Here is a 23176-nt window from a genome sequence, read left to right on the forward strand (position 1 = left end):
TTGTGAATCGTGGCCTAGGGTTGGGGCAGCTTTGAGAATCATAATGACCCAGGAGCAGAGGTAGCCAAATAGAAAATGCCACATCCTCTCGGTCTCTCTGTTAACCAGTGTTTCCTAAAAGGTGAAGGAGGACAAAAGAAGGGTGGTTTCACAGGGATCCGGCAGCCTGTCTCTTCCTGGCCATCAGAGCAGCCCACCCACATTTGTATTTCTCAGAGTCACAGTCGTGTTTCCCACTGTATGACCGTTTCCCCTCCATCTCCTCTGAGAGGCACAGAAGGCTTCTGGGCAGCATACCTGATGGAGGCTTCAGGAATGTAGAGTTTGCCAGCAGACTGTCCTCAAATCCAACTCCTCAGGAACTTTGCCCGTGAAAACCCCTCTTACTGGCTCAGGTATATTTTCCTTGAGTTAAAAAAATACAACCCAGGGCTTCCCTGGTGGCGCAGTGGTTGAGAGTCCACCTGCCGATGCAGGGGACACGGGTTCGTGTCCCGGTCCGGGAAGATCCCACATGCCGCGGAGCGGCTGGGCCCATGAGCCATGGCTGCTGAGCCTGCGCGTCCGGAGCCTGTGCTCCGCAACGGGAGAGGCCACAACAGTGAGAGGCCCGCGTACCGCAAAAAAATACAACCCAGTTAAACTCAGCAGAGACTTGGGGAATTCAAAGCTGTGTAAGGGGGGAAAACAACTCGTCTAAAAATCCAAGTACGAACATGTAATTGTTGCTGTGGGATTGAAGTGTGTATCCCACTCAAAGAAACAGGATTAAAGAACAAAAGTTAAACCACTGATGCCTTGGCCAGTGGATTATTTGGATTATTAAAGATCTACACCTCTACCAGACAACGTTTTTATATTCTTATTATTTGTATGTTTGTAATCAGTAATCAGTTAAATTCCAAACCTGAAGTCAAGTTTTCCAGAGCCCTGCCTGCTGTTCTGTAGACCCTGTCTCATTTTCTCCCTCAGATACACGTTTTTAGTTCACTCTTGAGGATGCCTAATTGCTTGGCTAGGAACAACACTTCTGAGGTATTGTGATTAACAACCTCATTCAAACAGGCATCCTTACCTTTAGAACAAATTGACTAATAGAACAAATGCTTACTGCATGCCAGGGTGTTATGTATGTTGTGTTCTTGCTGTAACAAATTACCACACACTGAGTGGCTTAAAACAACAGAAATGTGTTCTCTCACAGTTCTGAAGGCCAGAGGTCTGAAAGTGAAGTGTCGGCGGGGCTGCACTCCCTCTGGAGACCCTCAGGGAGAATCTGTTCTTTACCTGTTCCAGGCTCTGGGGGCTCTAGATGTTCCTTGGCTTGTGGCCGCATCACTCCGATCTCTGCCTCGGCGACCACATTGCCTTCTCCTCTTCTTCCTGTGTCCTCTCCTCTGTGTGTGTGGCTTGGAAGTATACGTGTGGTTGCATTTAAGGCCCACCGGGGATAATCCAGGAAAAGCTCTCCCTCACTCTTTTGCCTTATCAGGTCACGTTCCCAGGTTCCAGGGATTACTACGTGGACATATCTTTTTGAAGGCCGCCATTTAAACCTCTACAGTATGTTAACTCACCCAGCTCTTACGTCAACACTGGGAGGTAGGTACTATTATTATCCGCAGTTTACAGATGAGAAAACTGAGGCACTGAGAGTTAAGGAACTTGCCAAAAAGTTAGGTCAAAAGAAATTGACCAGCAAATGTAGTGTTTACTACTTGCCAGAAAGGTAGTCATTGAATCCTGAAAACAAGGGAGGAACTCAGGGGTTTCCACTCCAGGCAATAGGCAGAAATGCAGGCACCTGGCTGGCCCACAGAAGCCTGCAGCTGGGGTTTGGGCTCACCACGTGGCATGGTGTTGAGAGTCTGGGCTCCAGGCCCCTCAGAGACTGGTAAAAACAATTCAACATCCCAGCCCTGTAGGAATGGGCTTATCAGTGGGATCTAATGCCAAGATTCAAGGTTCCAGGAGGCTAGAGAGTTTCCAGGAAGTTAAACCTGGAGTGTAGGGATTTCGGTCACTAGGGATGAGGTAAGAATTTGGCCCCAAATCTGGCAAGGTCTTTGGTGCTTTCCTAGACCCATTACTCCTTTTCCCTCTTCCCACCACTCATCAGCCTCGGGGAGGGGGAGCCTGCTGCTTAGCAGCGGGTTCTGAGGCTTTCAGTGATGTGAGACTCTCTCTCTGCGAATCTGTGTTTCCCGAAAGTCAGGATCTTCATTAGGCTCCCGTGGTTAGAGCTGTATGAGAGCTAAACATCCCACCCCACCTGCCATCTACAGGTGGTGCTTCACAAGGATTGCCAGGTTCAGACCAAATTCATCCAACAAGCAATGATTTATTACAAGCCTGCCATGTAGGCCCAGAAACTTCCCTTGCCTGACCTTGCATGGAAGTCACAGATGCAAAGATGTACTGATGCCAGGACCAGCCTGGCCTCTGTTCAGGTGACAGGGAGGGACAACGGAAGACCCAGGGAGCTCTGGTCACTGAGAGCTGCATTCCTGGCATTAGAGAGCTGGGCATTGCCGGATTCTTCTGCCTCCTTCATGCAGGAATGATGACACTTGTACAATAATTCTAATAAATATTCAATCTTTGGGATCAGTCACTTCACATACATACAAAAATCTATGTCCCTTATCCTGATTAGCAAACCATGTGACATGGATAACATTATTTTAAATACCAATTAACTACTAAAGTCACTTCTCACATGGGCAGTGCGTATGTCATCTATAGTACATCCGTGTCTCACTAGATACGTCATGATATCTAATCACTTCTAGTGTATAGGCTATATTTGTACATATACATCCCATTGTATACACTGATTTTAAAGTCACACAGATGCTATAACAACCTCCCTATGGACAACTACAGCCTCTTCTCCTGTAGCAGGTACGTATGGATTTGTAGATACCAGCCTATGCGTGGGAAATGCCGCTTTCTTCATTTCCTTTAAATCAGGCCATATTTGACTCAAGTCCACATCCTGCAGGGGCAAAACCAATCTCAGCAATTACTGGGTGTGACTCCCCTTCCTAGGGTATCCTTTGGATCTCAAGGTTCATTGATACCCAGGAAATACGATAGGGTTTCGCATTTACTGTCCATCACAGTCCAGTGGCTCTGGTGCCAGAGCTAAGAGCCTCGCCTCTAGGACAGATGTCCTCTGACACACTGCAGCCTCCCTGCAAGGGCCACCAACCCCTCGCACTCGATCCACTAGGTATGATGGCTGTCTGCTCTCAAGATGAGTCACGAGGCCTTAATTTGGCTTTTAGTTTCCTCTGGCTTCTGGAGATTTTGTTATATTTCACCAAGCATGTGTGTGTGAACAAGATGGAAGCCTTGTGTGCTTGTTCCGTCTTCCATCTTCCCTGGAAATCTCAACGCTTTCTTCCTGCATTTAGATGAGGATTCTCTTCACACAGTCCTAGTTTTCTGGCAAGAGCAGTTCTTGTTGTGGATCAGAATCACTTAGAGAACTTTGAAAAATGTAGACGCCAAAGCCTCACCGTGTTTCTATTCGTCTGCGTTGGACAAGACATAGGCTGGCTTGTGAGAGAGAGAGAGAGAGAGAGAGAGTGTGTGTGTGTGTGTGTGTGTGTGTGTGTGTGCAAATCCTCTGGATGTTTCTAATGTGTAGCTAAGGTAGAGAATTATTGTTCTTGAGGATGACAATTCGGCCCCAGAGTTTCAACCATCCAAATAGAAACACCTGGTGCTAGCCCTAGGCCTTGACTCAGCAGAGCATGGGCCAGACCGAAAAGGGCCTAGAACTTTCAAGAATGCTAGATGGAGTGCTAGATAGATTTAAAAAGCAAATCATCAGTTTCCAAGGAGTTAAGTAGTGAGCTACAAGTTCTCTCAGAAATTAAGTTTTCTGCCAAGCTCCGTGAAAACCCATTATGGCCCAGTATCGAAAGCAATCAATCAATCGGTCCTGATCAACTGAAAGATTGGGGCTCCAACTCCCCATTATGGCAGAAGAACATGGTAGTTCTCCAACCATGGATTCTGATGAAGAGCAGCCTGCAGCTAACTTGCTGTAACAAGCAGAGCAACCACAAGTCTTGGACCCAGCCTGTGACCATGAAAACCGAGCTGGCTGGATACATTGGAGTTCGAGTTCTGCCACATTGCTATTAAATGCTGGCACGAGATCACTACAGGGGAGGGGCCGGTACCTCTTAATCATGCAACTTAAAAGTCCCACAGCCCCAGGGTCAGGATCCCTCTTCTGGAGCCTAAATTCAGTCCTACGGGATTGCCGTGTGCAATCGCAGAGAGTGATGGGCAACTGGGAACACAGCTACAAGCTACTGTTTCTGATCCCAAGAGTCTTCCCCCAAATCATGACACTCCCGCAGGGGTGTTATATGCAGTATTTGGCCACTTACCCTTGTTTGTGTGACAATATTATTATTTTTATTTATTAAAATGTTTGTTGGCCATTTCCTACAATTAGAATGTAAATTTTACACAGGCAGAGATTTCAGTGTGTCTGGTTCACTGTCTAGGATGACTCTTGACACATAGGTGGTGCTCAATCATTTTCAGATGAGTGAACAGAGCAATGAATGAATGACTGAATGAACAAATGTTAAGGAGCTTGAGATAAGAGGTCAGGAATCTAGGCAGGTAGTTACAGTAGACTGATGCTTAGAAATAGATGGTGTGACCCTAGGCAAGTCATTTTAACCTTCCTAAGCCTTAGAACTATTGAAATATAAATGATAATTTATCTTATTTATAAACTAATATGGGCTTTTTCTCCAGCTTCAGGTGAGCTAATCCATGTTTTGAAACCATAAAGTTAGCTATTCGTGTAAATGACTTCAAATGTTCCCACGTGAAAGGAGAGTGATTTTCCTTCTTGACTTCGTTTGGGGACTCCAGACAAGCCTCCAGAAGAGGCAAGGCTACCATGAGTGAAAATAAAAATGGCTAGGCTTTTATTTTCAGTTGGACAGCTAAGCCATTTCCCTTTCAAATAGAATCCATATCTTCAGAAGTAAGAGATTAAGGGTCCCTCAGAGAGGACCTCCTTCCATGCTTGCTGGAAATCAGGCAATGAGGCCAAACGAAAAAGCATAAAAAGAATTGTGGCATCTCTAGGATGACAGTTATTTTTGTTCAATTCAGCTGGACCTGGGGACTTTTCTAGAGTGGACTTTAAACAGCACTTTGCAAAGTTACTCAGTGCTTTCTTAGTTTGGGGACAAAACTTTCTGGAGACCATCAGTGGCCTTTCTGGCTTTAGGGTAGAGGGCTGATTATAGATCAGAATGGTTCTCCTGGAGCTCCTATAGCATCACAGATTCACAGGGCTGGAGGGGCCACAGAGGGCAATCCTGTGGACACCCTTGCCAGGGAGTCCATTCCTAGTGAAAGGGAATTTATTTGAAGACCTCCTCCCCACCCCCCCGCCCCCAGCCTCCCCCCACCACCAGACCATTTTGCGTTTTACAAAGCTTCCTTAGCAAGCGCTTCTTGGTGCTGAAACAACATCTGCCTCCCATGGGCTCAGAGCTCCTGAGAGTACACAGAATAACTCTTATTCATTATTACTTGGCATCCCTTTACAACCTCCTTGTGCTCTTCCTCCCATGTCCATCCTCCTACAGAAACCTCTGGAACGTTTGCCAAATACCCAGGACAAAAGAAGGAACCCAGCTCTGCCTGGTAAAGCTAATGTGCAGCCCACAAGTCCCATTTTCCCTCCCTTGTCCTCCAGGCTTCAGCTCATTCTTGGCACAAGGAGGAATTAACTTTTAATGGGATCAGAAAGATTAAAAGTAAGGTTTGTCTCCTCCTCTCCACTGATAAAATAAGTTATCAGTGATGTCAAGACAACTAATGGTCCTCACAGCCCTTATATCCGAGGTCCATCCAAAACCTCCAGGATGCTTTCAAAAACAAGGAAAATGAGGGGGCTTGGGTGTTCCAGGGGACAGAGAGCTTTGTCGTCTCTGATGAGAAAAAAAGGTGAAAAGCATTGCTTAATTGCCCGCTCAGCCCAGGGTGGGAGGTGTTTGCTAACCTAAAGACAGGCTTAATTTTATTTGTTTTTGCTGAGGAACATCTGCTTGTACAATGATTAGGCACTGGCACTCATTAACACAGGAAATAAAGTGTCTGAGGTTTGTGTCACTGGGAGTGTTCGAGAACACAGTAAGACAGACACTCGTGGGAGTGATTTAAGAGCATTTTTCATACTGGGCAGAGGTTCAGCCTGGGGGAAGGTCTAGTACTCAGACGGTGCAGTTGTTGAGAATTCAGTTATCTGTAGTAATCGAGGGTCCCTCTCCCCAGAACTGTGGGTCAGGACAGACGATGGAAGACATTGACCATGGGTATATGCCATGTGAATCAATACCTAACAAGGGCCTGGTGGCAGCAGCATCTCAGAAAATGCCTGCTGAATAAATGAATAAATTTCCCAGGCACACAGTGAAAAGAATGCAGAACATTCTGTGCACCCTTTCTACGTTCCAAAGTGCATTTACATATATTATGGCATTTTGTTTCCTAACATTCCTATGAGGATTGGAGCACGGGCTTTTTCCTCATTTTACAGAGAAGGGTCTGGTCATGGTTCCAGAAGCTGAAGATAGAGTCAGAACTAGAAAGTGAGTTTCCTAATTCTGGATAGAATTTTAGAACACTTAATCATACAGCCAGTGAGTTTAAGGAAAACTCCCCAGATTCTTAGTTCTTATTTATAAGATCAGGATATAATGTCAATATATCCTGAACCCCCTGCCTCCTTCCATCCTCTGCCTTTGGTTAAAAAAAAAAAGTAATACTATTAAAAGTGGATTTTTGAACACATTATGTATTGTATGAAAAGTGTCACAAAACGGAAAATAATAAAATTTAAAAGTAAGTTACTTCACTTGCAAATCTACTCTTCAGGACTTCCAGCAACAAGTAATTTGAATCGATATTGGAAAAAATAAAAAATGCAGAAATCAATCAGATAATTAATAGGAAAGAATTGAAAACCTCCACAAAGAAATGATATGACATTGTCCCCTGGCTCTGGGGAGAAGGTGGGACTAGATGTAGACGCCAATAAAGGTGGAGGTTTGGAGTGTACTTTGGGGATGGACTAGCTCAACCCTGTCGGGTTACAGATAAGGAAACTGAGGCACAGAAGGGTCACAGACGGTCATGTAGCTGTTAGGAGCAGTGCTAAATCTCATCACTGGGTTTCCTAACCTCCAGAGACCCTCAGCCGTGGGCCTAATGTTCTATTTCTTTGGCTCCCTGCAGGTGAAGCAGGCATTTTCATCACAGTGGCCCGTGTGCATGTATGCATGGGTGTGTGTCCACAGCATGCCTATTTCTTACTCCCCACCCCCCGCCCCCTGCCCCACAAACGAGGTTCAACAACTATAATCAAGCACTATAAAGGTTGTTCATTTATATTTTAAGTATCTACAAAATAAAATCTTTCTCCTAGCCTTGCTGTGTCAATAGTAAGAATGAAAAGCAAACCACATTACTCTCCAGATTTTAGCTGTCTCTACCAATTTCCAGATTCCGCTTAGGAGATCAGTCCTAAATAAGAAAGCTGATGATAGGAAAGAATCTGGGAAACCTGTAAACAGCTCCCCATTTCTATCCCCAACGTGGGTCCTCCCCTCCCCCCACTCCGCTTCAGTCCTGACTTTGGGAACCCGCTGCCCTCTGAGGACACAGTCCGCCCTCCACCATCCTACCGACTGGCTCCGCATCCTTCTCACGTCTTTTTAAAGAGATATTTTGGGAAGCAGCACACGCACATCCAGAGACCAATTACTCAATCTCCCAGCAAGTATGGAGATGATGGAAGTATAGCCCTTCGGTTTCCTAGCAACAGTGTTTGGGGGGAGGCTGGAAAGCGATCTGGTTGCCCAGCACCACCCTGCGTAGAAGGCATTTGCGTATTTGGCTTTTGTTGTCTTTGAAGGCCATTTCTAAAACGGGTTCTGTATTCTTGGGGGGATTTTAGGCACTTAAATTATTCTTTTAAAAGATCTCTGCTGATATCCACAGGTCCTATAATTAACATCTCAAGCCATAACAGGCTGGACGTGTTCTGTAACCCCTAAAACTACAAAGCCCTAGCTTGGTCTTCTTCCTATGGTTTATTAGGAACTTCTCCAGTTCCCTACTTCCTCCCTGCCCTCTCTCACCTTTACACACATTCACCCCAGATGTGGATAATCAGTACTCCTTTCTCTTTGTCTTTCCCCCAAACTGTGAACTCTGCCCTGTAGGAAAAGTCAAAAGATTACCATCACTGGACATCTTAGTTAGTTTGCTTTTTATTTATTTATTTATTTATTTTTGCTGTGTTGGGTCTTCATTTCTGTGCGAGGGCTTTCTCTAGTTGTGGCAAGCGGGGCCACTCTTCATCGCAGTGCATGGGCCTCTCACTATCGCGGCCTCTCGTGGTGGAGCACAGGCTCCAGACGCGCAGGCTCAGTAGTTGTGGCTCACGGGCCTAGTTGCACCGTGGCATGTGGGATCCTCCCAGACCAGGGCTCAAACCCACGTCCCCTGCATTAGCAGGCAGATTCTCAACCACTGTGCCACCAGGGAATCCCTGTTAGTTTGTTCTTTAATCTAAAAGGATTTCCACACTTGTTGTCCCAATGCTTCCAGGATCCCCAACTCTGCTCCACCCTCCCCCATAGCAAAGGAAACATTTGACAAACTGGAGGAAGAATTGATTAAATGAGGGATGAAGGTGGGAGCTAGCATGATAGCTGACTCCCCTAACTGGAAATACCCAGGATCCCAAGAGAGAAGACTGTGGAGTGGAAAACAGTCGTTTCTGTTGTTTATGGGAGAGGAATGTTTGGGGGAAGAGAAATAGAGGTAGGATCGAGAGCAATGTGGCATTTCCATTATCAGTAAAAGAAAACTCAAAGGGTGAGATAGTCGAGGAGAGCTGGGTCTGCTCTAAATCCAGGCGCACATCTGTTAGTTCTGGCCCAAGGGTCTCTCAATCATGGAAACCCTCGAGAGGGTCCAGCCTTCTGGTTAAAGCTTGGGGATAAGGGAGGGCCAATGGGAGCGCCAAGGACTGAGATGCTTTGGGGGGCAGGGGTCACCAAGGATCAGGAGGTGGGACACCGAGTGCTTTGTTGCAGGAGCGCTGAGTGAAAGAACAGGATGGGGCCCTAAGCCTGCCTTTCAGTGCTAAGTGTACAACCACCTCTCAAATGCTGGAGTAGGAAATGATGGTTAATGTGAGAAGCTGGGATTCCTAGATAATCTTACAAATTTTATGTCAGCCAAGTAAGAGGCTGTTTCTCTAATAAACAGGGAAACCCTTCCACTTTCCCTCCTTTGCCCATCTGTGTCCTGATTCGCTCTCCCTGGGGTCAGGAAATTTGCACAGATGGTACCCTTTCCATTAGCCCTCCCTCTGGGACCTATGGCTTCCCAGAGAAAGACTTGTCAGGCATCTACTTTCAGTCCTTCTGAGCAGGCTCCTGAAACATGGTGATCGTGCTTCTAGATTGAACTCAAGCCTGAATAATTTAGCTCATGAAACCATGAGCAGTGACTAAAACTAGTGGAAAAGAAGAAGAAAGACAATTCTCACACTAGCTTTGAACCCCAGGACGAGTTCTAGGGAGTGGCCCGTAGCCAACCCTAGGCACATGAGCTCCTTTCTACTCCTGGGTCTGACTCAGGAGCTAAACAGAGCCTGAGCTGATAGGCTGAGGGGTTCTAAGAAAAGGAAGGAGTATGGGGGAGAGATGGGGAAGGAAGATCTGGACCTGGTCACTGCTTGTACTTTTCAGTGTCTCTCAGGAGTGAGAAATTGTGTGAAAGTGACAAGACTGCTATTTCTATGCAAAATCCAAAGGAAAATCCTCCAGGGAAAGGAGTTTTGTTCATGTGGACTTCCTCTGGGTGTCCTTAGTCCCTACAGACCTGGGCTGTAGGAAGTCAGCATGGTTTAGGTGCCCACTCCCCGCAGGAACACTGAAATATTCTGGTTCTACAGAGAAGGGAGAATCAGGCAAATTCCTCCCCATCTCCCCCTGCACCAGATTCAGGAGGAGCCTGACATTAGAGCTCCCGAGTCTTCCAAGGGCATCCAAGTGCATAGGTGGGAACAAAAATCCTAGTTTGGGGAAGCCCCTAAGCTAGTTAAGGGCAGAGCCAGGGCCACATCTCAGGGCTCTGGAGTCAAGGCCAATCCTCTAAAGCCACCCTGGCTCTCTGAAGGCTGAACACCAGCTTGTACTTTCTGCCTAAAGCTGTGAGCCTGACCCAAAGGCAGAGCCACAAGTAGTGATGGGGGGGCTAAGAGACTGTGAAAATAGTCTTTCTTCCACCCTTTCACTCAGGACCAGTGGGATGTCCAGTAAATCCCATGATCTGCCTCTCAGAACTTCCCAACTTTATGGATAAAAACACCTAGGAGCAAAACACAGTCCTCCAAATTGTTAGTTTTGAGCCAGCTGAGGTTGATTCTCTATTTCACCACTTATCTGAAGTTCTGCATGTTCAAGTTCGGCTCTGACACAGGCCTTTGTCAGGAGCCCAGTTACCATGGCAGTGCCTCCTAAAATAGAACAAGTCCAACACACATCAATAGACGGCACAATAAATAGAAGAAGTACTACCTACAATACATGCTTCTGTTTCTACTGGGTAGTAATTTGTGCCGAGAATTGAAAATAACTACACCTCCCCCCTTCACTTAATTAAAGGAAAACAATTCCACAAGTCGGAAATGCACAGTGTTTATATCAGAATGGAACTCGAGTGGCTGTGTGATTAAGAGGCCAGGATTGTGGTTGAATTTGCAGGGGAAAACAATGCATGAAAGGCAGGGCCATTCAGTGAGTCACTCTGAAGCACTCTCTCCTAAAACTCAACTTATAGTGTGATTTGATTTGAGACAATAAGTATGAACTAAGAATGACACGTAAGAAACATAGAACATTTTTTTTTCCCCAGTAGTAGGGGGAGCATTCCTTTCTGTTTTCCCATGACCATCTGTTTTTCTCCTATTGTCCCCTGATACTCTCAAGTATCATGCTTTGGATCAAAAATTATGTAAGTACCTTATTATAGGTAACCACAGGGTTTAGAAGGCTGGTGGGAGATCCCTTTGGAAAAATTTCTAAAGCTCGGTCTGAGAAAGAAGATACACTTCTTTATGGTCGATAAGCCAATGAATACTGCATAGTTTGGGATGGTTCTAGGTAAATACGTGTTTCAGGGTTTCCAGTCTCTCGTGCTCTCTCTGGGTGGCTCTCCGTCTTAGAGTAAGCAGCCTGACCTAGAGAAGAATGTGCCACCTTTAGAACCAGACTGGCTTGGGTTCCACAACCAACTTTGCCTCTTATCTAGTGAAAGTCCCTTAACCTTGGCTTTATCGATGTTTACAATGGGGACAACACTCTACTTTAATTGGGTTGCTGTGAAATTGAGTGTTGTGTAGGTACAAGGGTCTAGCAAAATGTCTGGTCTGTGGGAGGAAATGATCATTAGTGTCCTTTTCTTTTTTCTTACAATAGGTGTAGTTACCCTGGTAGACGTCCCAGATGTGGCCTTTGGAGTGGCTCTTGACCTAATAGTGATAGAACCCTGGGCAAGTTCATTAACCTCTGAGGCTCCCTGCCCAAACTCTTAAAGGTAGCCACCATTCAAAACATCTCACAGGGTGTTGTGACGAATAGTGGAGATGACAAATGTAAGTCACCCAGCATAGATCTTGACACTGAGTGGACACTTGTCACAGGTTAGGTTCCTAGGGATGCAGCTGCCTGGCTGGAGATCAGCATGTAAGATGTTTATTAACGAGTGCCCTTGGGATGAATACTTGTGGACAAGAAGAAAAGGAAGCATTGGGAATGTGAAAGAGGTCCAGTGTAGTTGACTTGACCACTTGACACCAAGTGGTCATTTTGCCTTGTTGAGAGATGGTGCCAATATCAAGGTTCATCACTGGCCCCCGTAACAGGCAGGTTGGACATTCAGCAATGGACACAGCTAGATCAGCCTTGGTATGTTGGAGTACATGCTGGTAACCCATGTGGGGCCTTCAGCCCTGGCCCCTGCATCCATTTCATGCATGCACCTTTGTACCTTTTCCGTGATGGCTGATGGCAGAGCCTGGCTGAAGTTCGTGGACCAAAGCATTTTGCCTATTTGGTAGATGAGTGCCTCTTTCAGGGGTGAATACTCTCTGCAGGACTTAACATGTTGTGCGCTTATCAAGTTTCAGTCTCTCAGCTTCAAATCTATTCTTTTTAAAATAAAGTTTTTTTTAGAGGAGTTTTAGTTTTACAGAAAAATTGTGAAGAGAGTACAGAGAATTCCTATATATCCCTCACCCAGTTCTCCCTATTACTAACATCCTGCATTTGTATAGTACATTTGTCACAATTAAGGAAACAATATTGATGATACGTTATTATTAACTAAAGTCCGTTCTTCATTCAGATTTCCCCAATGTTCTTTTCTTTGTCCCAGGATCCCATCTTGGAATCCATTTTACTTTTAGTAGTCAAATCTCCTTAGGCGTCTCTTGGTTATGACAGTTTCTTGGATATTCTTTGTGTTTGTTGATTTTGACAGTTTTGAGGTCAGTTATCGTATAGAATGTTCCTCAGTTGGGATTTGTCTGAGGTTTTTATCATGGAGTAATGTGCTTTGGGCAGGAAGGTCACAGAACTGTGGGCCATTCTGATCACATCACTGGAGAGTACATGCTATTAGTATGACCTGTCAGTGTTCATGCTAACTCTGGTCATCTGGCTTGTGGTGATGTTTGTCAGGGTCTCCATTGTAAAGTTACTCTTTTTTTTTTTCTTTTTCCATGTTGTCACCGTGAAGGTGGAGGAGAAGCCACATTAATTATTCAGAATTCTTTGGCATGGAAGATTTGTCTATTTTCTCCCACTTATTAATTTATTTAATCATTTATTTATATCACTATGGACTCATAGACATTTAGTTTATACTTTGAGCCATAATTCAATGCTCCATTATTTATTTTATTGCTCAAATCATTGCAGCTCTGGCCATTTGGAACTCTTTTAGTTGGCATCTGGATTCCTTTGCTTTACTGTGGGATTTCCCATTACCGTGTATTTTTCTGTTTTGTTTTTGTTTTTTAGCATTTTCTTATTTTTTGGCACCATGGATACTCCAGGCTCATTTTGTATATTTCCTGCCTCAGTCCTAGTATAAGCCATTTCTTCAATTAGCCCCGGTTCCTTTTATTGGAGAACAGTATTAGAAACCAAGATCTGGGTTCTAGGTATACTTGTTGCATACTACCAGTGTATACATTCGTATGTATAAATATTTCTATATGTAACCAGGTAAATCTATATTGAGCCAATCATGGGTTGATACTGATGTCTCCAACTCTAATCTATTACCACATGGAGCATTCTAGCCTCATTCCCTTGTTTATTCATAATCTCCCACTCCAGCCTGGCTCCCACCGTCTACTTAAATGCTCAACCCAAGTATACATGCATAATGGTTTCAGAATTGTTAACCCAAACCCTCATGAAACCAAACTATCAACTAGAACTCAGTGCTTACGTGCAGTTCTTTTTGCCTTTAGCCTTTCAAACTCCGCTCTTTTCCAAAGTGACTTAGGTCAATTCTTTTTTCCTCTAAATCCATTCTCTGTCTTGCATTGTGATGCTGGAGCTGGACCCGATCTTCTCATTGCCATCTGGCATGGCATTAAGCTTTGTTAGAGAGCACCAGAGGGACCCTGGTGGGACGTGGAAAAGAGAAGGCACTTCTTTTCTTGGTTCTGTGTGTTCTCCCCTGCTTGCTCCTATGACACTTTTGCAGCCAGCAGCATGGAAGACATCCAGTGACACTCATTTTTTGAGCAAGTTCTGCCAGCAGGACATGGTCATGTAACCAGTGTAGTCGCACAGGACTCCACTCTCCTAAGGGGCTGCATGCTTGGTTTAACGCTCTGTGGATACCATCTTGAAATTTGTAATGGTTTTATCTTTGAACTTATGCCTTGTTGGTGAAGTCCAATGGAACAAGAGGGCATGGGTGTGCGCAGGGGAGATAACCAGGGAACAGCGCACACACACCTGGGCTCAGATCCACAGGCACAGCGGGCAGTGTTCAGCATGCATGCCCAGCAGTTGGCCTGGCTACCTGGTGCACACAAGCATACTTGGGGCAGGTCAGGGCCCTGAAGACCCCAGAGGTATTCTGGACTGGGATGGTAGCAGCAGCAACAGAAGCAGCAGTGGTGGCAGCCACTGCCCTGGGAGAAAGGGGAGAAACCTCATGAGTTTAATGCTGGGACCTGTGGTGAGAGGCCAGCCTTCCCATCCATCCCTGGAGCCTGTGCCTGTGGCATCTGCACCAATATTAACTCTTCAGCCTGAGGACCAAGATAGGAACTACCTGGGCTCAGCCAGCAAACATTTCAGTGAATTATTACAAAAGGAAAGTGTGGACTGTGAATTATAATAAGAAATACCTATTTGGTCTTCATTCCCATTTCTGGCACAGAGCTCCTAAAACCCTTGGGATTTCCTAAGTGCTGAGAGCTACAAAGGTGTCTTTTGTTATGTTAAACAGGTGACTTTTGGAAAGCAGCCAGTTGCCAGGAGAACCAATCCTATGATGAGAAAGTTGAAACTGTCAGTCTCTCCTGACCTCCCTGGAGGAGAGAGGGGCTAGAAGTTGAATCAATCGTTAATGGCCAATGGTTTAATTAATCATGCCTATGTAATGAAGTCTCCAAAATCCCCCAAAGGGTGGGGTTTGGAGAGCTTCTTGGTTGGTGACCACCTGGAGATTTTGGGAGAGTGGCTTATCGGGAGAGGGCATGGAAGCTCAGTGCCCTTTCCCCATACCTAGACCTATGCATCTCTTCCATCTGACTGTTCCTGAGTTACATCCTTTTATAATAAACCAGTGATCCAGTAAGTAAAAGGTTTCTCTGAGTTAGATGAGCTGCTCTAGCAAATTAACCAAAACCAAGGAGGGGGTCATTGGAACCTCTGATCTCTAGCCAGTGGGTCAGAAGCACAGGTGATGACCTGGACTTGGCATCTGAAGTGTGTGTGTGTGTGTGTGTGTGTGTGTGTGTGTGTGTGTGTGTCAAGAGGAGGGGGAGCAGTCTTGTAGAACTGAACCCTTAACCTGTGGAATCTGACACTGTTTTTGGATAGATAGTGTCAGAATTGAGTTGAATTGTGGGACACCCAGCTGGTGTCTGAGAATTGCTTGGATATGTGGGGGAACTGCCCTCTACTTCCATACACACATATCTATATTGGAACCAGAACCATTTAGAAAGCATAAACAAGGACATAATGCATATCAGGGAATTGCTAGAATTCTTCTCTGGTTTTGAAATCTGTTGCAAGATTAGAAAGCAAAGATCCATATATCTAGAAATAGAAATCAAATTTCAAATTGTTGCTTCCAATGGAAAAGAGCTGTAGTTTCATATAAACTTTCCAATGAACCGGTTGCTAACAAGAAAGGCAATCTGAAAATCAATGTTTTCTTGCCATTGAAGAGCCAGCGATAGATAACAGACATAACAGACATTTTGAATGGTATACAGATCACAAAGCCACTTTTAGTTTCTTGCACAAACTCCATGAAATTTCAGAGGAAGCATTAAAATGTCATTGTATAAATTTATGTTTAAAATTGAACTCAGACTTCAACAAAAATGATTTGTATAAAGAGTTAAATCTTTTTAGAAAAGGATTTAGAACCATGCTCTAGAAGTCCTGAAATCTCATTTTGAAATAATTTATCAGAAATTTGTCCCAATGTTATCACAGACTGTAATATACTCTTACCAGCTCCAGTAATGGTTGTATCAGCAGAAAGATCCTTCTAAAAATTAAAAATTATTTTTGCTCTTACACTTTCCAAGAGCAACTGATATTGCTTTCAGTTATATCATTGAAAAGGAGGTCGCTAAGTTTTGATGAATTTGTAGAAAAGTGAGTCAGAAAAATCACATGATCAATCAAGATATCACAGTAATAAAGTACTATTATTTATTGTGTTACATGAAACTATGACACCCAAAGTATTAATAAACTCCACGTGGCCTTTCTTCCCAGCACTTTTCCTCTAATACCATAGGGTATCTCAGGACCTATGGCCCAAAGAGCCGTGCTGTTTGCACTGCACTGTGGACCTTCCACAGAGCCCTTTCCTGTTTTGGGTACTTTAAGCTGGCAACCTTTTAGATCACCCAATGTGGGAGAAAGATGCTAGGGTGCTCCTATATTCTTATCCTGTAACGTGGGCAGGACCTGTGATGTGCTTTTAACCAAAAGATTATGGCAAATGTAATGGTATGTCACTTCTTATCATCCATCCTTGATGTGGTAATGGTACAAATTGATCAGTACCCTTGTTAGCCAGCCAACTATTTTGCCCCAGGAGCATGCTGTGTTCCACAGAAAGAGGTGCAACTCTGGGCACTTGGGCTCTCTCCAGGTGAAGGAGACCTGAAAGTACTATCGAAGGCTATCTGCTGAAAGCACACCCAGAAGCTGGGGCAAAAAATCTTTCATTAAAGGGGCACTTGGGCAATATATCACAATCTATCCATCAGAGTAATTAATTAATTAAAGGGGCACTTGGGCAATATATCACAATCTATCCATCAGAGTAATTAATTAATTAAAGGGGCACTTGGGCAATATATCACAATCTATCCATCAGAGTAATTAATTAATTAATTTTCTTTCTTTTTCCTTTATATGTAGAAATCAGATACAGTATGAAAAAATACGTGCAACTCTTACTTGACAAATTCTGGGCATCTGGGGAAAAAAAAACCCTATTATCCTGCAAAAATGCAGAACTAGGGTCAGCCTTGTGTAGAGGTAAATTAGATAGTCTCTTCTATGTTTTGAATGGCCCAGAGAAGCTTTGTGCCTTAAAATGTCTACCCCAACTACAGTCCTAATTTCTTCCCATTGCCCTCTCTTCCCACACTCTAAGGAAAGGAGAAATTTGGGCAGCTATAAAACTTAATATGTGTAGTAATCAAACGTAAAAAGTTCCCACCCAAATTCCATATGCTAAGGGCCATTCAGGAAAGGAAGCCTAAGATCAAAATTAACAGCTCGATTAGGATTCTTAAAATCTGTTTTAAAAGCATCCTCTAAGGGCTTCCCTGGTGGCGCAGTGGTTGAGAGTCCGCCTGCCAATGCAGGGGACACGGGTTCGTGCCCTGGTCCGGGAAGATCCCACATGCTGTGGAGCGGCTAGACCCGTGAGCCATGGCCGCTGAGCCTGCACGTCCGGAGCCTGTGCTCCGCAATGGGAAAGACCACAACAGTGAGACCTGCGTACTGCAAAAACAAACAAACAAAAGCATCCTCTAAGACAACCCAAAGGGATAAGACAATTAAGGTGGCCCCCCAACAGCAGGTGGGGAGTTGGAATTTGTTCCCTGAATCTGCTGCAGCCAGATGATGGTAGACAGAATGTAGACTCTGAGGTGTCCCTCCTGCATGCATATTCACATCCAAAGTTACTGCGGCACCAGTTGATGACAGGTCACTTCTTACCTGATAGCCTACAGATAAGGTGTCCTTTGAAGATATGGACACTGCATGTATATCTTCAGAGGAAATGGGGAGATATTGGGAAGGAGTCATTTTACTCTAGCTCACTTCTATTGCAAAAATTTGCCCCAGTTCCCATGAACTCTTGCATTGGTTTTGTGTGTCTGCTCTAATTTGAGGAAGATATTTGGTTTTAATTAACCAGTTAGGTCTCCATGATGGGGAGTTGAGAGGGCGGGATAGAGTTTTAGGAGCCTGGCAGTATTTTGAATTCCAGGCTGTCTAAAATGCTATGATTCAGGGCAGATACACAGCCTCTGATTTTAGAGAGAGAGGGAACTCTCCGGGAATTTGATTCCCTCTCTCCCCCTTCCCCCAGAGTGGGGAGGTATGAAAACCACCTGTCACCATGAGGAGTCAAAATAAGAGCCAGGACTGCAGGAGAGATGGGTAAACACAAGCAGACTGAGGCAAGCGTGAGGTATGAGGAAGCTATATTCCCTTTTTCCATTTCCTCCTTTTATAAATTTTAACCTTTTAACGCTTAAACTTTTCCCACGATTCTTATTCCTGTGGCTAGCTCTTTTCTTGTTATTACATAGATATGATAAATGAATTTAGTAAATGACTACTGAAGGTCAACCAGATGGCTTGATGACTTCATTTACTCTCTCTCTGGGAAAACAATTGAAAGAAATCCCAGCTATTCATTCTCCTGCAGGCAGAGGTGTGCAGTGATTGCTTCTGAAAATGAAAAGATAAACATTCTTATTGTGTGCCTGGAATCTCTGGGGATCCTGGAGACACTCTCTGCTCCACCATTTTATTCGAGAACATAAGGAATTAATTGTACATCTTGCTGAGGGAAAAAGGCACATTGTGTATTCCAAATATCAAGGTCTCTCTTTTAGGATTAGAATATGTAGTTGACACAGAGAAAATACTTTCAAGATGTTGTGGGGAAAAAACAACAACAACAACAAAAACCCCTTAACACTGCAGCTCTTTAGAACTCGATATCATTCAGCACCTGCACAGTTTCATATCTCTGTGGGATACGAGTGTCTATTGTTTCTCAGAGACCATAACCCAGGCATCCATACTCAAACTTGAGTTCTCCCAAAAGATACAGAAAGAAAGCAGGGGAGAAGACATAAGAACTGTTCCCAAGAGTTGATAAATATTTTCAGATATGAGAACTTGAGAGACCAGTTTCCTTCTCAGGGATTTCCAGGCATCTGAGTCTGAAAGGTAGGCACTCTGCTTTGCAGTTCATCCACCCTGGATCCCAGCGTGAGCCAAGCACACGGACGGGCTTTCTCTGCCTGTGCAGATGCATTCAGACAACAAGCAGGGATGGAGCAAATAGGCGAATGGACGGGACATTTGCAGTCACATCAGGGTTCTGATCCATCTCCATCTCTTAGCTATGTGCTTTTTCTGTGCCTCAGTTCCTTCATTTGGAAAATGGGCTTGGCAATGTCTACTTCAAATGGCTATGGCAACAATTAAATGAAAAAAATGGGGCATAAACTCCCTGCACAAAAGAGATATTTAATAAATGCATGCGTGGTTAGCTCCACGAGAACGGGACTCCCTTGATCCCCAGCACTTCTCAGGTATGTAGTAGATGCTCAAGAATGTTTGTGGAATACATGAATCATGCTAATTCTTTTCCACTTCCCATCACTGTCACCTCTAAACTAGACAAAATGCTTCACCTCCTATGAAGGGGAGATCACATTGCCTTACCAGGAGAAACCATAGCAGGGCCTCACTTTCCAGATTCACATACTCTAATATCCTGCTGGTGGGGATGCAAATGGACACAACTACTTTAGAGAACAATTTGGAAAAGTAGTTTACTGAAGTTGAACATGCACGCCCCTTGAGACCAGCAATCCCACACCTAGGTATACACCCTAAGAAGCGTATACAAGGTTACACATACCAAAACATGGTTGTTTGTAATAGCAAACAACGGAAAACAACCTAAATGCTGAGCAGCTGGAGAATCAATACAAATATTCTGTACATTCTTAAGACGATATTTTACAACTAAGAAAATTAATACACAGAGACTAGACTACATTTACATACGTCGAGCTGAAAAGATGCGTAATAGTATCATAGATTGCTTAGGAGCATAAATGTATATAAAGTATAAAGAAATGCAAGGAATAATAAACACTATATTCAGAATAGCATTCCCTCTGAGGTGGGGGAAGGGGATTGAAATCAGAGAAGACAGTGCAAGGGAATTTGACACAGAGGCGTATTGGTGATTTTTGGTGTTTCAGAAAGGAGGTGGGCACAAAGGTGTTAGATGTGTGTTCTATTCATATATCTTAAAAAATAAAAATGCATGTCTAACAGGATCTTATCATGTAAAAGCTGAAGGAATCCTACGGCACTAGCCCCATCTCTCCATTCTAAAGAAACTTTAGGCCCTGAGGAGTGAAGTGATTTGCCTAAGGGTGAGCCGGCGGATGGTGGTGGCAGGGATGGGATGACAATCTAGATTTCCAGGTCCTGGGACAAAGGTTTTACACTGCTCTTTTTTATTTTTATTTATTTATTTAATTGAAGTATAGCTGATTTACAATGTTGTGGTAGTTTCAGGTGTACAGCAAAGTGATTCAGTTATACAAATATGTACATATTTTTTTTCAGATTCTTTTCCCTTATAGGTTATTACAAAATATTGGCTATAGTTCCCTGTGCTGTACACAGGGTTATCCTTGTTGGTTATCTATTTTATATACAGTAGTTACACTGCTCTTTCTGATTACATTTGATCCTCTTCCCTTTTCCTTCCTGTAGGCAGGAAACTGAACATATGTGTCAGCAGGGCCGTCATCAGAAGCTTCAGATGCACCACAGGTGAGTCACGCAAAGAAGGTGCAGAGAAAGAGCTCTTGAGTCCAGGCAGACAGGATGTTCTCCAAGAGCTGTTTAAGCAGTTTCTCAGAGGCTTTTGAAAAAAAGGCTTTTGAGAAAAAAAAAAAATAGGATCTCTGAACCTACAGAAAGACAGTAGTCTTTGGCAAGAGAGAAAACTTTTCCTAAATTTTTAAGCAAGGGGTGCTGTGTTATTTCTTATCAATGCAGCATCATCACTTTGCTCTTTTGAGTTTTTCTCTGAGCTACAGATGGGACTCAGAGAATACACTCTCCAGCATCCTTTTTTGTACATGTTTCTGGGCCCGAGTTTGCAGGAAGATGGAAAATTCTGTTTCGTCCCCCAAGGTGACAGGAGATTCTGAGAGGCCTGAGTCCTGACACACACCTGGGAGTGGGCAGAGAGGCCACCAAGGTCGGGGCCTCAGTGGTAACAATATAGTTCAGAGTCAGCAGGACAAGAGGAAACAATTACATTCCTGCGTTTATTCAAGAAATGATCCTCTTGCACCAATTATGTGCCTGATACAGCTCTTAGAAGGTGCCATGGAGGCAGAAATGAGCCAAACAGACCAAAATCCCTGTCCTTGTGGAGCTTCCCTTTGAGCAAGGACTTGAGCAGAGACCAAGCTTGTGTGTAGTAATAAGTGGGACAAAGCTCCTCTCCCAGAGCCCAGTGGAGGACAGCACTTGGATGGGCCACCCTACGGGTCAGCTTTAGCTCAAGTGGTTACTCCATCCCATCAGATTTCTGGATGGGCCACTACGGCCCATTTTCCTTTAATCAGTCAGATCCCCTAGAGATAACCTCACCAGACACCATCTTGGAAGGAGGATGGGTAGGAGGAGCGTTGAACTAGTCCCCCTCCCATTCATCATTTGCAGCAGGTGGTGCAAAGGAAATCTGACGTCACTTGTAGGAGGGGTCCTGGGTTCCTTTAAGGTGAATGAGAGAGGCTGCCAGCAGGCGGAAATCGCTCAAGATTTTGGTGATTATTGCAATCATCCCAGTGAATTCACGTTGCTTATATGGAAACACAGAATGAATATGGTCTGATTAGAAGGTGAGGAGAAGTCTCAGAGGGTCACTGCAAAGTAGTAAGAATCTGAATTATGCAGTATTTTAAAGGAATGAAGTTTTGTTACATTTAAGTTGGGAAATTCACTAGATATAAAATATTTACAAGAAGACGATGATACTCCTTATAGAGAGATTTTGAGTGAATAAATGAGTGAGAGTCATTTCCCTCATGGGTGACGGACACATACCACTCATGGTATAAAATATTATTGGGGGTTATAAAGGAATAATGTATTAACTAATATAAAATTGGATAGCAAAAATTATTTCATTTGCAAGTCACTTCATACATTCTGATTCCCCAAAGGAGAAAGACTCAATGCAGGACTATGATTTGATCATCACTTTTTAACACTTGCCAATCTCCATTGGAAAAGAGAGAGAAAGAGAGAGAGAGAGAGAGAGAGAGAGAGAGAAAATAAGTGACAGGCAGGGAGCCTTCAGTAGGCAATATCTAGACAGAAGTTGATAATTTGTTCTTTTCCTTTGAATTAATATTTACTGGTAGCTTTTATTTATGGACTTAGTCTTATTTCCCACCTATCTGATGATATGAAGTTTTCCTTAGAGATACATTTATTTATGTAAAAATGAGAGGTAACTTAGGAGTTTGGGATTAATTGATACACACTACTATATATAAAACAGATAAACAACAATGACCTACTGTATACCACAGGGAATTACAATCAATATCTTGTAATAACCTGTAATGGAAAAGAATCTGAAAAATAGTATATATACACATATATAAAAAATATTTTTGCCATACTCCTGAAACTAACAAAGCATTATAAATTAATTATACTTCGGAGTCTGGAGAAGATGGCGGCAGAGTAAGAAGCGGAGATCACCTTCCTCCCCACAGATACATCAGAAATACATCTACACGTGGAACTGCTCCTATAGAACACCTACTGAACACTGGCAGAAGACCTCAAACCTCCCAAAAGGCAAGAAACTCCCAACGTACCTGGGTAGGGCAAAAGAAAAAACACAGACAAAAGAATAGGGGGCTTCCCTGGTAGCGCAGTGGTTGAGAGTCCACCTGCCGATGCAGGGGACACGGGTTCGTGCCCCAGTCCGGGAGGACCCCATGTGCCGCGAAGCGGCTGGGCCCGTGAGCCATGGCCGCTGAGCCTGTGCGTCCGGAGCCTGTGCTCCGCAACGGGAGAGGCTGCAACAGTGAGAGGCCCGCGTACCGGGAAAAAAAAAAAAAAGGGATGGGACCTGCACCAGTGGGAGGGAGCCGTGAAGGAGGAAAGGTTTCCACACACTAGGAAGCCCCTTTGCAGGCGGAGACTGCAGGTGGTGGAGGGGGGAAGCTTCAGAGCTACAGAGGAGAGCGCAGCCACCGCGGTGCGGAAGGCAAAGCGGAGAGATTCCCGCACAGAGGATCGGTGCTGACCAGCACTCACCAGCCCAAGAGGCTTGTCTGCTCACCCGCTGGGGTGGGCGGGGGCTTCGGTTGGAGTGCAGAGAGATGACTGGGGTTGGCTGCGTGAACACAGCCTGAAGGGGGCTAGTGCGCCACAGCTAGGCGGGAGGGAGTCCAGGAAGAAGTCTGTAGCTGCCGAAGAGGCAAGAGACTTTTTCTTGCCTCTTTGTTTCCTGGTGC

Source organism: Globicephala melas, chromosome 6 (assembly GCF_963455315.2).
Source record: "Globicephala melas chromosome 6, mGloMel1.2, whole genome shotgun sequence".
Taxonomy (NCBI): domain Eukaryota; kingdom Metazoa; phylum Chordata; class Mammalia; order Artiodactyla; family Delphinidae; genus Globicephala; species Globicephala melas.